General features: G+C 40.3%; 1 protein-coding gene across 1 annotated transcript in view; it reads right to left on the reverse strand.

Annotated features, from left to right (window-relative positions):
• The window catches only part of SLC35F1 (solute carrier family 35 member F1), a 677622-nt gene that overhangs the window by 300052 nt on the left and 362377 nt on the right, over positions 1-15193 (reverse strand). The gene's annotated exons all lie outside the window — the stretch shown is intronic.

The raw sequence follows: 15193 nt of genomic DNA on the forward strand, positions 1-15193 counted from the left end.
CAAACTGAGTAAGTGGATTGTGGGGGCATCATACAGTTCATGAGAGCACTGTGGGTCATTATATTGCGCTGGTAGTTGTGGGGGCATCATACTGCTTTGGGGGCAGTGTGGGAACAACATACTGTGTGGGGCATCATACTGTGTGGAGAAGCTATGGGGGCTATTATACTTAGGGGAAGATATCATACTGTGTTGGCCAATATAATGTATGGAGGGCTAAAGTGGAATCATACTGTTTAGGGGATCATAATGTATGAAGGACTGTGGGTTGGTCAACGTTGGGGCATCATTCATTGTGGGGGAATTATAGGGACAATGTATTGTGTTAAGGATCACTGTGGATTCTTTTTAAGTGGTGTGGGTGAGCTGTGTGTGAGAGAACTGTGGGGGAATCATATTGTAGGGTCATAATTTTCTGTGGGAGCATGATAAGAACATTGTATTATGCTAAGGGTCACTGTGGAGGCCTCATAATGTATGTGGAGGAACTGTGTGGAAATCATTATATAGGGAGAGGGTCACTATGGGGCATCATACTGTTAGGAGTCACTGTGGGAGTCTCATAATGTGTTTGAGGGAATGTGGGACATCATACTGTTTTGTGGGCAGTGTGGGGACATTATACTGTGTCGGAGGTGCTATGGTGTCGTGTGTGTGTGTGTGTGTGTGTGAAGAGTACAGTGGGGAATTAGGATTCCTTTAATTTCACTGATTCCTGAAGTGTCTCCTATAAAATATACTGTTCGAACAATGACATAATATTTGGTTCATATACAGTTTATGTGCAGAACATTTCAGGTTTATTAATAAAACTAACTTACTGCTTTTTCCCCTTTAGTTTATGAGGTATTACTAAATGTGTAATGAGAAAAAGTATGCTCCTCAGACGAGAATAAATTAATTGCATGTAGGTTCTGTGCAAGTACTCTTGACAGCTTGTGAGTAGCATAGTATCTTGTTAGCTTCAGAGTAGCACAGTATCTTGTTAGCTTTAGAGTAGCACAGTATCTTGTTAGCTTTTGAGTAGCACATGTAGGGGTAGCATTTATCTATATTTATTCTAAGTACATTTTTCAAAGTACTTTTTGAAGTTAAACATGGCAGAATCTAACACTCATCTCTAAAGTTGAGCGACTTTGGTCGGATTGGGTTTCGTGAAACCCGAATTAATCAAAATTTGAGTTGGATGAAACTGGTCCGACTAGGGCAAAAAAAAGTTGGAGTTTCATCTGAAACCCGACCCCAATGCAATTCAATGGGGAATAAAAGTCGGCATTGAGTGGATGAATGTCATCCGCTCAATGCCGACTTTTATTTCCCATTGACTTGCTGTGAGGTCATGTAACTTCTCAAAGAAGTTCATGATCCATGTAAGCCCGCAAACTTGTTTACTTGTCACTACTTTTATTGTCTCCTGCTGTCTTAACTTAGTTGATTGATTGCTAACGAGGTAAAATATAGAGTAGGAAAATGTGGTTAAAAGTCCGCGCTGCGAATCACTGTAGTCAGGGATTATTATAATAGTGGTTTTTATTTGACGCGTTTCAGAGTTTCACAGAACTCCTTCCTCAGGAAAAACCTGTGAAACTCTGAAACACGTCGAATAAAGACCACTATTCTAATAATCCCTGACTACAGTGATTCGCAGCATGTACTTTTGACCACATTTTCCTACTCTGCATCTTCATCGCCGGTCCCTCGTGGATCTGTGGTTCTGCAGCAGCGATTCCTCCATTTCTTGTCATAGGCTCCATCTGATGAGTGTATTGCCTGCAATTGCTACATGTACCTCAGATAAAACACTATTGCGCTATTTCTCTTCAACAGCATTTAATGAGCTAAAATAGTGATAGATCTAAGAGCAAGCATCCTATATATTCAGACCTAGCTTGGGGATGCATTTATGTAGGGTAGCATTTAAGTACATTTATTCTAAGTACATTTTTCAAAGTAATTTTTGCAGTTAAATATGGCAGTTAGACAGGGCAGGAGACAGGTAAGACATTTAAACAAACCTATTCCCAGTATTTATGGATTGAAACAAATATTCACCATAAGCATTTGTATAATTTATATCGTGGTTGCTGCATTCACTTGCATACACTCTTTACACTCCATCCATATTGGCCCCTCAATCCTCCAAACACGTTTCCTACAGTGGTGTTTCAGATGTGCCAAACACCTGTGGAGAAAATCCAATCTACCCGAAGATTTAATCTATTATAAGTTCATGCTTAAAACATACAACACTGCCCCTCACCTTTCCAAATAAACCTATTTCAACACCCTCATCACTTCACTATTCAATAACCCTAAACATCTCTTTGACACTTTTCATTCCCTACTCAGCCCAAGAGTGCAGGCCCCAACCATGGATTTCCGCACTGACGATCTGGCCAATTACTTCAAAGAAAAAATTGACCATATCCAACAGGAAATTTCCTCCCAATCCCCTTATATCATGCACTGACTGTCCTCCCTCCCTCCCCCACTACTGCATCTAACTCACTCTCCAATTTTGTACCAGTCACAGATGAAGAAGTGATCAGGCATTTTGCATTTTCTCTCTACTACCTGCACCAGTGACCCTATTCCGTCACATCTCCTCCAGACCCTCTCCCCTGCTGTCACCACTCACCTAACAAAAATATTCAACCTCTCTCTTCCTGTATCTTTCCCTCCTCATTTAAGCATGCCATCATACATCCATTACTTAAAAAAAAATCCCTCGACCAAAACTGTGCCGCTAACTATAAACCTGTCTCTAATCTTCACATCACCTCTAAACTCCTTGAATGCTTGATCCATTCCCATCTTATCCACTATCTCTCAGATAACTCTCTTCTCGACCCTCTTCTATACGGTTTTTTACACTGTACTGAAACTGCCCTCACTAAAGTCTCCAATGATCTACTAACAGCTAAAGCTAATGGTCACTACTCCATGCTATTTCTTTTGGATCTCTCTGCAGCATTCAACACTGTGGATCATCAGCTCCTCCTCACTATGCTCTGCTCCTTTGGCCTCAAGGACACCATTCTCTCCTGGTTCTACTCCTACCTCTCTGACCACTCCTTCACTGTATCTTTTGCTGGCTCCTCCTCTCATCTTCCACTTACTGTTGGCGTTCCTCAATGATCAGTCCCAGGCCCACTCCTCTTCTCTTTGTTTGTCCAACAGGGACAGTATACAATCAGTTGATTTGGTTTCCAGTACCATCTCTATGCTGATGACACCCAATTATACCCTCCCTTTCTTGACATCACGCCTTTTTAGAAAACAACACAGATTTTTCAAGGTTTTTGAAGTCTTCTTTTTGTGGTTTTCTTTTTAGAAAACACCAGTGATTGTCTTACCCCTGTCTCAAACATCATGTCCTCCTTCTATCTGAAACTGAACCTGTCAAAAACTGAACTCCTTGTGTTTCCTCCCTCTACTAACTTATCTATGCCTGACATTGCCATTTCCGTGTGTGGTTCTACCATCATTGTTACTTATGACTTGTGTTTTGAAACTGTTAAACTGTAAAGCGCTGCGGAATATGTTGGCGCTATATAAATAATGATTATTATTATTATTACCATTACTCCCCAGCAACACTCCCGTGGTCGTACTTGATTCAGAGCTTTCATTCACCCCCCCATCACTAGCTTGCTCTTGTCATCTGCATCTCAAAAACATTTCTAGAATTTGACTCTTTCTTAGATTCGACTCTGCAAAATCTCTTACTGTTTATCCATTCTTGTCTGGACTATTGTAATTCTGTACTAATCGGTCTCCCTCTTACCAAACTCCCCCCTCCCCAATCTGTCTTGAATGCTGCAACTAGAATCATATTCCTCACTAACTGTTACACCGATGCCTCTACCTTGTGCCAGTCATTACACTGGTTACTGATCCACTCCAGAATTAAGTATAAACTTATTACCCTCACCCACAAAGGAGTCTCCTCCCTCATCTCAGTCTACCACCTTACCCGCGCACTCCGTTCGGCAAATGACCTCCCATCTCCAAGACTTTTCACGTGCTGCAACAAATTTTTGGAATGCACTACCCAGGTTAATTTGATTAATACCCAATACCCACAGTTTTAAGCGTGCACTATAAACACATTTCTTCAGACTGGCCTACCATGTCAACACATTAATCTAACTATCCCTGTGTTGCCCATTCAAAATTTTTACCATAACCAGGTACCTCGTATCCTGTTCTCATATGCTTTATTCATTTTATAGCCCTCTTTATCTGTACATTTTACATATTCTGGCTGATAACCGGTTCATGCAGCATTACAAGAACACCCGATTTCCTACATTATGGCTGGTCCGAACAACGAAAGCAAATGTTACCATCCACCTTTCTTGTCTCCCCTATTTCTTCATAGATTGTAAGCTTGCGAGCAGGGCCCTCATTCCTTTCGGTATCTGTTGATCTATGTGTTTATTGTTATGCTGTAATGTCTATTGTCTGTACAAATCCCCTCTAAAATGTAAAGTTCTGCTGATTTTGTTGGTGCTATAGAAATAAAATTATTATTATTATTATTAGCACAGTATCTTGTCAGCTTATGAGTAGCACAGTATCTTGTAAGCTTGTGAGTAGTACAGTATCTTTCATTTTTTTCAGATAGTGCAGCCAAGAGTTCAATAGGAAAAAGAGAGGAGGAATATACAGTGAAGGAAATAATTATTTGATCCCTTGCTGATTTTGTAAGTTTACCTACTGACAAAGACATGAACAGTCTATAGTTTTTAGGGTAGGTTAATTTTAACATTGAGAGTGTTAGCACCAAGCCGGCTTCCCAGCGTGTCAGTTCATTTACCCATGATGCAGCTGGTCTCTCTCCCCATCATGCTCCGCATGCTTCCAGAAGCACTTCCAGCGGGCCTCTGGTCATGTTCTAAGGGCATGCGAGCACTCCTGCCCTCTCAAAGGGCCAGTGCTTGCACTTAGTACCTCCCCAGCCAATGATTTTGAGGCATTATGTATATATTGCTTCCTCTCCACTGGGGAGGTGCTTGAGCAACCTTCCTGTTTCAGTGTAGGTTGTGTAAGGTCACATACAAGTACAAATCCTGCCTGCGGTACTCTAAGTGCAAATCCCACTTGCTGCACTCTGAAGCAAATCTAACTTGTTGCACTCTGATGCAAGCTCTGCCAGCTGCTTCATCCAGTCTGTTCTTCGAGTCCAGCTGCTGCATGACCAATGGGCTGCCCTGGAGTGGTACCTGGCATTCATCAGGAATCAAGTCTAACCTCACTATCAGAGGCTCTAGTGAATAGTCAGGTGATCACTTAGTCATGCCCCTCCAGGCTCTCCGCGGTCCGTGGCACAGTGGTTCCACAAACCACACACGTTACAAAGAGAATATGAAAAATAAAATCCAGAAAATCACATTGTATAAATTTATTTGTATTTTGCAGTGAGAAATAAGTATTTGATCCCTCTGGCAAACAAGACTTAATACTTGGTGGCAAAACCCTTGTTGGCAAGCACAGCAGTCAGACATTTTTTGTAGTTGATGATGAGGTTTGCGCACATGTCAGGAGGAATTTTGGTCCTCTCTTCTTTACAGATATCTGTAAATTATTAAGATTTTGAGGCTGTCACTTGGCAACTCAGAGCTTCAACTCCCTCCATAAGTTTTCTATGGGATTAAGGTCTGGAAACTGGCTAGGCCACTCCATGACCTTAATCTTAATGTGCTTCTTTTTGAGCCACTCCTTTGTTGCTTTAGCTGTATGTCTTGGGTCATTGTCTTGCTGAACTAGCCACTACCTGTTTTTAATGTCCTGGCAGAGGGAAGGAGGTTGTCAGTCAGGATTTAACGGTACATGGCTCCATCCATTCTCCCATTGATGCAGTAAAGTAGTCCTGTGCCCTTAGCAGAGAAACACCCCAAAACATAATGTTTTCACCTGCATGCTTGACAGTGGGGATGGCTTTCTTTGTGTCATAGGCAGCATTTCCATTCCTCCAAACACAGTGGATTGAGTTATTTTCAAAGAGATCAATTTTTGTCTCATCTGACCACAGCACCTTCTCCCAATCACTCATAACATCATCCAGATGTTTATTGGCAAACTTCAGATGAGTCTGCACGTGTGCCTTCTTGAGCAGGGGGACCTTGGGGGCGCTGCAGGATTTTAAACCTTTATGGCGCAATGTTTTACCAATGGTTTTCATGATGACTGTGGTCCCAGCTGCCTTGAGATAATTAACAAGTTCCCCCTGTAGTTTTAGGCTGATCTCTCACCTTCCTCATGATCAAGAATACCCACGAGGTGAGATTTTGCATGGTACTCCAGATCGATGTCGATTGACAGTCATTTTGCATTTCTTCCATTTTCTTACTATTGCGCCAACAGTTGTCTCCTTCTCACCCAGCGTCTTACTTATGGTTTTGTAGCCCACTCCAGCTTTGTGCAGGTCTATGATCTTGTCCCTGACATCCTTATAAAGCTCTTTGGTCTTGCCCATGTTGTAGAGGTTAGAGTCTGACTGATTAATGGAGTCTGTGGACGGGAGTCTTTTATAAAGGTGACTATGTAAGACAGCTGTCTTTAATGCAGGTAACTAGTTGATTAGGAGCGTCTAACTGGTCTGTAGGAGCCAGAACTCTTAATGGTTGGTAGGGGATCAAATACTTATTTCTCACTGCAAAATGCAAATAAATGTATTTAATTTATACAATGAGATTTTCTGGATTTTATTCTTGATATTCTATCTCTCAATCTTAAAATTAACAGTTAAATTATAGACTGTGCATGTCTTCGTCAGTGGGCAAACTTACAAAATTAGCAATGGATCAAATAATTATTTCCTTCACTGTATTATATTGTATAATGAACAAGACAAAAAACTGGACAGGTCATTGTTTAAACTTGAGACAAGGAAGCAAATGTGCAGGATACAATGGGTATGGAAATAAGTTAAGACTCAGAACTGGGAACTTAGGAACTGTACTTTTGGGCAACTAGGGAGCACTATGTGTCCCAGAAGAAAGGCACAGTCATATGAATGGTACAGCTATGGCAGCAACGTGAAAGAAAATGCCTCTTCACACCTTGCATAGTGTTGAGCCATGTTCCACAGTGTCAACATGACTATGTTCTCATAGTGTTTGTTATAGGGTGTCATAATAAAAGAAACCTCACATGCAATGATTAGACTTTGCTCCTTTATATCAGTGCTGTTAACACTAATTCTGTATCCAAACCACGTCCAAAGTAAAGTCGTTCACTTCAAAAATCTCACATGGGACCTAACGTTCAGCGGAGTAATAAAAACAGTTCTTGCGGCCACACTTTAGCAACGAATCGAACAACCTTGTAATTAAGTAAAACAATCCGAAATTGACTTAACCTCATTCAATGATTTCAATGACAGATTTCACCCTTTAGAAGTTAAATTTAGCCATATATTATCGTGTAAGTTTTCATTCCTTTGATCAGCAAATCTAAATGATGTCTAATCCACTTTAACCAGCAGCAATGTGCTGGTACTATAAAACAGTGTAAGTACTTAGACATTTTGTATGATGATGGTCAGCAATCATTTCTATTCACATATTATCGTAGATTCACATTTAACTCCTTATATGTATGTATAGCAGATGTCAGGAGTATGAAACAGGCAAAGGAACAGGTCCTGCTGTATGCATCTGTACTGCCCCTATTATCAAGCAGGTTAACCCTTTAGATGTTGGGATATATAACCAGTTGTAAAGCTATATAGGAGGTTGGTAAGATCACAATACACTGCAATTGAGAAGTATTAAAGTATATTTATTGTACCAGTGATCAAAAGTTCAATCCCCTAATGGTTGTAAAAATAATTTGAAAAATGGCTACAATGAAAAAAATCCTATTTTTTGCTGGTTCTGTAAATATAATTTTAAAACATAAAATTATTTATCTCTACAGATGAATGTGTTAAAAAGAGAGAGAGAGAGATTTTTTTTTTTTCTGTCCGCCTGAAATTATTTCAGGGTTAAATTTCCTTCTGACTTCATTCCTCTGGGCATGCGCTCTATAAAAATGGGGATCCTGCAGTACAAAAAACGTTACATGGTCCGTCCAGGCATCTCGGCGGACGCAAAAAAATTGACGGATCGGCAAAAAAAATGGATCCAACGGATGGCCACCCGTCAAGATCCGCCGCTAATGCAAGTCAATGGGGGAAAAAAAACGGATCCGCCAAAAAAATGGCGGATCCGTTTTTTTTTTGCAAAAATGGCGGATTTTGACTGATGGTCAAAAATGGAAGTGTGAAACAGGCCTAACTTCCCCCTCATGTAACTCCATGTACAACGACCTTGTGAAGTCAGAAGACCAGGCCCGCTCCATGATACCTGGCCTGAGCCCTAGGTTGCAGACATTGTTGGAAATGTCCATCATGGATCTCAATTTGGTTGCCCACTTCCCTGAACGTTAGCTCTTGCAGCCCCTAACAACCCACCCCACCTGAACCAGGACTCTCCTCCACACTTCACTGGCTCACACTGCTGAACTCCCTCTAACCAGGAAGTGCCCCCTTCTTATCAGCATTAGTGGCCCACCCACTGGGCTAATCTTAACCTTAACCACTTCCTAGCTGCATGCTATCATGTTCTGCATCCTATGATGTCTTATCCTTATGCTATACTCACATTATGCTCTAACACCTTATATACTGTATATCAGCATAACACATTATTTCTCATTACATTAGACAGGTGTTACTTTCCCATATAAAACCACGCAACGGTGTTCACATAGTGCGTCTGTTGTCTTCAGAGGCAGGAATAGGGCAAGACAGTCCACATCCTTACATTTCCACAATCATGCTGAAATGAAGACTCATGTTTCCAAATCAATCTTATAGAACAATAAACACCCTAAAATGAAAATGTGTTTTTTTTTCACCATTTGGATTTTTTTAGATTTTTCAGTATAGCATACAGTAAAATAACTGTTTTTTTTTTTTTCAAAATACAACCCCCCCCCCCGCAAGAAACAAACCCTTGTATGGCTGTACTATTCAAAAGAAATAAAACAGCTATGACTCTTAAAAGAAAACACGAGAACAAAAAAAAGAAGCTGCAGAATCATGAAGGGGTTAAGAATAATTCTAATATTTTGTAGAAACATTACAACCTATAAAATTCAAAAGAAGACATTTTGCTTTAACGCAGTGTCACCGAGAACTTCTAGCAATTCATTTGCCTCTGTGTTCTGGAGTGGAAGTGAAGCCAATCTGCACCAGACCGGGGGACATTTCCTGACTATGAAAAGCTCACGCTGAGTTAATTGAGGAACACTGTTCTATCAGTTAGCATTGCTTAGAACAGATGCCCGGCCTCACATTACCATGGAGCTGGCATTTCATTCTCACATTTTATGAGGTTTGATTAGTAAAATTCTCAATTGCTGCATCCCATTATCCCAGCTTAATCTTCAATGTGAGACCGTAATGTGGAAATACATTGGCCGTTGGGTCGGAATGTACATCGGGAAGATGTGTGTGATCACGAATATGGATCTGCATTATTTACTAATGAAATTGCTCAGAAGAACAAATAGTGAAGGAGTCTTATGAGTTTTCCCACTGTGAGGATAAAGCACTGTAAAGGCATAGAAACACCCAAGCGTTTTATAGTCAGAAGACAATAAATCTGAAAATTCTGCGCTCTGGTCACCTGCTTAACTTTACTTAGTTATTATAAATCAACTTCACAGTAAAATTCCACTTGCAGCAGCCTACACATAGTAATTCCAGGCTTATAGTGCTCTATATGTCTGCGGTGTAATTATCACATGTAAACAGATATTTCTTCATAGGCTAAAGCACCCCAATATAAGATACATATCTGTCGGTGGAATAATGGTTCAGTCGATTGTTCGGCCTGGAAGCCATCTTGCCCAACTCCTCCATACACTGGAGCACTTGCTCTGCTGAGCACTCTTGTGATCTTTATGAGGCTTATTTCAATTATTTCTTTTTGCTTGCTTACATGGCAATATTAATTCCACTGCGCTTTATAGACATTATCGCCACTGTCCTCATTATAGCTCATAATCTAGATCCCCTATCAGTATGGTTATGAAGTGTAGGAACCAACCAGAGCACCTGGAGGAAACTCACTCAAACACAGAGAGAAGATACAAACTTCTTACAGAAGTTTTTCTTGGGATTTGAACAAAGAACCCCAGGGCTGCAAAGCAACAGTGCTAAACACTGAGCCACCGTGGCATAATTGTTTGAGGACAAAAGGATCGACAGCCAAAAAATCAAACATGCTGGATCCATATCTCGGGGGAGAGTTGGGGACCTTTCATGAAGACTATATTTGTGCAGGTGTCTCTGAACAGTAGAACAATATTCGACAATCCAGAGTCTGCTAAATCTTTTTGAAGGTCGTTTGCAGTCAAGCGGGGGTTCTGATTTGCCACTCTAGCAATCCTACAAACAGCACTCACTGAAATTTTGTATGGTCCTCCAGACCTTATTTTGACCTCCACAGTTCCTTAATTACGTTTCGAACAGAGGAAAGGGCAACTAGAACATGTTTTGCTATCTTCTTATAACCTTCTCCTGTTTTGTGGGTCTCCACCATTTTTATTTCAAGATTGCCAGACAGCTGCTTAGAAGAATCCATGGCTACTGTTATTTTGGCACAAGGTTAGAGAAGGCTGGGTTTTTATAAAGCTGGGAAATTTGCATCATCTGACCTTTCCTAGCATTCATAGAGAACAAGCCATACCTAAAAAGCTAATTAAGGTCTGAAACCTTGGCCAAAGTTACCTAAGCACACGAATCTTCAAGGGTGCCCAAACTTTTGCATTGGCCCATTTTCATTTTTGTAATTTGTAAAATATAAAAGAAGAAAATATATATATATATATTTTATGCCTAAAATAGAAAAGGAAATGTTTCATCTTTAAGTTTAGGCCTTTTAGAGATCATTTCATCTTCAACTTGCTTAAAGCAAACCTGTCAGCAGTTTTGGCCGACATAAGATGCGGCCACTGCCTTTCAGGGCTTATCTACAGCATTCTTTAATGCTGTAGATAAGCCCCCGATCCGACCTGAAAGATAAGAAAAATAAGTTTTAGTATACTCACCAGCAGGGCGGTCCGGTCCAATGGGTGTTGCAGGTCTGGGTCCGGCGCCTTCTGCTTGCTTCATGGCTCCCGGACATTGCGCTCCTGCTCGGGAGTACTTCTCTGTCCTGTTGAGGGCAGAGGAAAGTACTGCAGTGAGCAGGTTCTGGAAAAGGTCAGAGAGGCCTAGCGCCTGCGCACTGCAGTACTTTGCTCTGCCCTCCACAGGGCAGAAAAGTACTCCCGAGCAGGAGCGCAATGTCGGGGAGCCTGTGAGGCAAGCAAAAGGGCGGCATCGCAAGAAGATGGAAAGTGCTGGACCCAGACCTGCGACGCCCATCGGACCAGACTGCCCCATAGGTCAGTATAATAAAACGTATTATTATCTTTCAGGTTGGATCAGTGGCTTATCTACACAGTGGCCATATCTTATATCAGCCAAACCTGGTGACAGGTTCCCTTTAACTGTTCACAATAGCAGTAATTTTGACCAGGAGTGTCAAAACTTTTACATGCCACTGTATATGGAAAAGCCTTTATCTATTTGACAATCTGTCCTAATTTATAGCAACAAGACAATTTGCTTCTATTGATTGTTGAAATTGCAGATTGTGTCAGATACTAAGAGGCTAATTCAAGTTTAACAACTGTTATGGCTGCCATTTACAATAGTTCACAGCAGAGGAAGAAAGTGGCTTAGTCGTTAGCACCAATGATACATAACTGCTGTTTGTATAGGCAGATGACTATGATTCTGCTATATTCTTGGTGCCATTTGGATTAATAGTAGAGCTCACCTGTCACTATAAGATGCTGCAGGGCGACATAGTATGATAATAGATCGGCTTCATCTTTATATCCCTTTGAATGGTACGAAAAGCTGCCCATATGCAATCTGGTTGTATCCCAGCTTGCTGGTCAATATCTCATGGTCAGGAAATGATCCAACCCATGTAGACTTTTTCAGATAGAGAAGACAAATTCTTCTAAATATGGATGGGGACCTGTTATCAGGCAAGAGTCTGCAAAATTAAACTGACATTTTTTGGCATTTACCTTACATAAGACCACCAGTCATAAGACTTGAGCACTATATATTTCAAATAGCAAGGTTAGAAAAAACAAAAATGGAAAGCGCACATAGGCTGTATCATCTATTAAAAGCACAAAAGGCACACACAATCTGTTAGACTCACCTGCTATAGTTGTGTAAGTCACAACAAACTGGGAATCACTCACAAATATATCCGGTCGTCGCTGGTTTCCCGCTGATAATCGATGAAACAAATCCAAAAGGCAGAAAGAGGACGGGTTTAATAAATCGCGCTGACCAGAGAAACGCACCTTCCGCAGCAGATGTAATAAAAACTTCTTTAATGAGCCTACGCGTTTCGGGGCTTAAACCAGCCACTTCATCAGGGCATGATAACAAGGTTAAAACATCACTTTTAGTAGTGAAAACACCTAAAAAAAAAAAAAAGGTGTGTGTGTATATATATATATATATATATATATATATATATATATATATATATATATATATATATATATATATATATATATATAAAAACAATTACAGTACTGTATAACCGGCCAACAGTATTGCTTGTCTGAAAGTCACAGAGGGAGTATAGGATTACCCTATTAAGATGCTAGTGTCTCTGTACCTTGCTGCAGATGTTACCACCCTATACCTGCGCAGATGGCGCTCTCGCTCGTTGTCGGCTAACTCTATCTAGCCCTATCAGGCCCAATAGAAAAGGTAGAGAAAGTATCAGTGGAGACAGCAAAAATTAAGCACAAGGATAAGGTTTGTAGTATATTTTGGCAGTTAGTATTGGAAATATGAGGCTCCAGAATACTCAAGTTGAAAAAGCAATCTTCTATGTAGTATTATACTGCATTCATGATATGCCACCATACTATCAAACCACAATAGGGTGAATACAGAATGTCAGGTATATGTAGGGTTTACTATGTAGTCAACAAAGGCAAGCAATCCCTATACATATGTATAAAATTGTGTATCAAGTACCAAATAAGTATACTACTGTGCAATTGTGAAGGTTAATACCCTTCTACGTATATGGTTAAACACAATTGCACCTATTCCCGACACCCCGAAAAAACACCTTTGGTATGCATTCAGGCATCTAATTAATGGCCTATTACCAATAAAGCATGTATTACTAAACGCATTTCCCGGGGACACCATCTGTGCAGGCATAAAGTAACAACCTCCGTGGCAAGGTAGACAATAGCATCTATAATAGGGTAATCCTATATTCCCTCTGTCACTTCCAGACAACCAAGACTGTTGGCCTGTATAATTGTTTTTATTACTGATATATCCCAATTTTGTAGTTATTTTCATTAAAAGTGATGTTTTAATATTGCTATTTGTAATATATAATGCTCAAGTCGGTGATCCTGTAGTTCTGTAAAATCACAGTTTTATCAGCAGGAGAGTATCACTAGAAGACTAGTCAATGTAGTCCTCCATATTCATAAGCTCTGTATAACCCCACCCCCACCACTGATTGACAGCTTTCTGTGTATACTTTGTATAGGCAGAAAGCCAATCAGTGGTGTGAGCAGGGTTATAAAGAGCTCAGCATTCAGAGAACTGGTAGATCTTCAGCAGAGAAAACGGAGATTGTATCAAAATGAAAGCACACAGCCCAGTAAGTAACACATCACAGGAATCAGAGTTTCTATACTTAAATTATGCTGCACTCAAATGGGGTAGCAAAAACCAGGTGACAGATTCCCTTTATTTAAGTACTCCTAAGAAATCATGTCTGTCCCTTATAGGGTTCTTCTTTAATTAGAAGTGACAGAGCTAGAATATTCCATCACCTCCTGATCAGTAGCAGTTGGAAACCCAGAGCACTACCAATCCTCAGAATGTAGCTTTATTGCAGTTTCTTGCACACTGAATAGACGAGAGTACTAATATTCAGGAAAATGAAGCAGATTGGACGACAGCCACTTTGATCTTGGCAGGGGAACCATTGATCATACACTGTCAGATCAAAATTATGGCATATCTCAGAGGCTATAAAATATTAATATGGAAATACTGCTTGAATTTTCTTGAGCTGACTTCCTTAGTGGCATTGCATCACTAGTTATTACATGTGTTCATTGTATAGGAAATCCTTAAAGCGAATCTGTCAGTAGGAATTTTCTAAGTAAACTATAGACATTGTCAGGATGGCGCTGTTAAACTGATTAAAATGATACCTGGAGTGAAGAAATCTGTCTTGTGGTTCTTGTGTAATCAGTGTTAGAAGTTTTCAGTTAATGAGATGCCTGTGCTCTGGGGCGGGACTGTAGGCAGAGTCTTATCTTCCTGCACTAAGCCAGAGAAACCAAGGAAAGACCTGCCCACAGGCCGGCCCGAAGCACAAATAGTCTGTCTCTCCCTCTGTCTTTGTGATGAAGAACATGTTTGTGTTTCGGGGCGCCCTGTGGTCAGGTCTTTCGTTGGTTTCTCTGGCTTAGAACAGGAAGATAAGACTCTGCCTATAGTCCTACCCCGGAGCACGGGTATCTCATTAACTGAAAACTTCTAACGCTGATTACACAGCAACCACAAGACAGATTTTTTTTCACTCCAGCTATCATTTTAATCAGTTTAACAATGGCAACATGACAATGTCTGTAGTTTACTTAGCAAAATCCTGCAGACGGGTGCGCTTTATAGAGGACCTGTTACTTGCTTACAAAAATGTAAAAAATGGGCAGAATCAGGGGAGCTCAGGTATTTTTATAAGATATTTAATTTTTGTATCAAGTGACAGTTCCTCTTTACAGGGGCTGTCCGCAAATTAACTTTTTATAAAAGGTGAAGTTTCTTTTTTTAAGAAGCAGCAGTAGTGGACAACTCCTTAAAACATGACCTATTGAATAATGCATATTTTATTATTTTCAAAAATTCTGTAAAACTAATCCCAACATTTAGATAGTAATATCTCATTTTGGTTATGGCTAATTAATAAGGTTAACATCCTATAATTTTCCCTGCAATGTTTCAGGTGATATTTTCAGCTAATATATCAAAATAGGACAGCATCTTGGCATTGGTCATACTCTGATTGCAGAA

This window comes from Dendrobates tinctorius, unplaced genomic scaffold (genome assembly GCF_039654945.1).
Source record: "Dendrobates tinctorius isolate UK_male_01 unplaced genomic scaffold, ASM3965494v1 ptg000046l, whole genome shotgun sequence".
Taxonomy (NCBI): domain Eukaryota; kingdom Metazoa; phylum Chordata; class Amphibia; order Anura; family Dendrobatidae; genus Dendrobates; species Dendrobates tinctorius.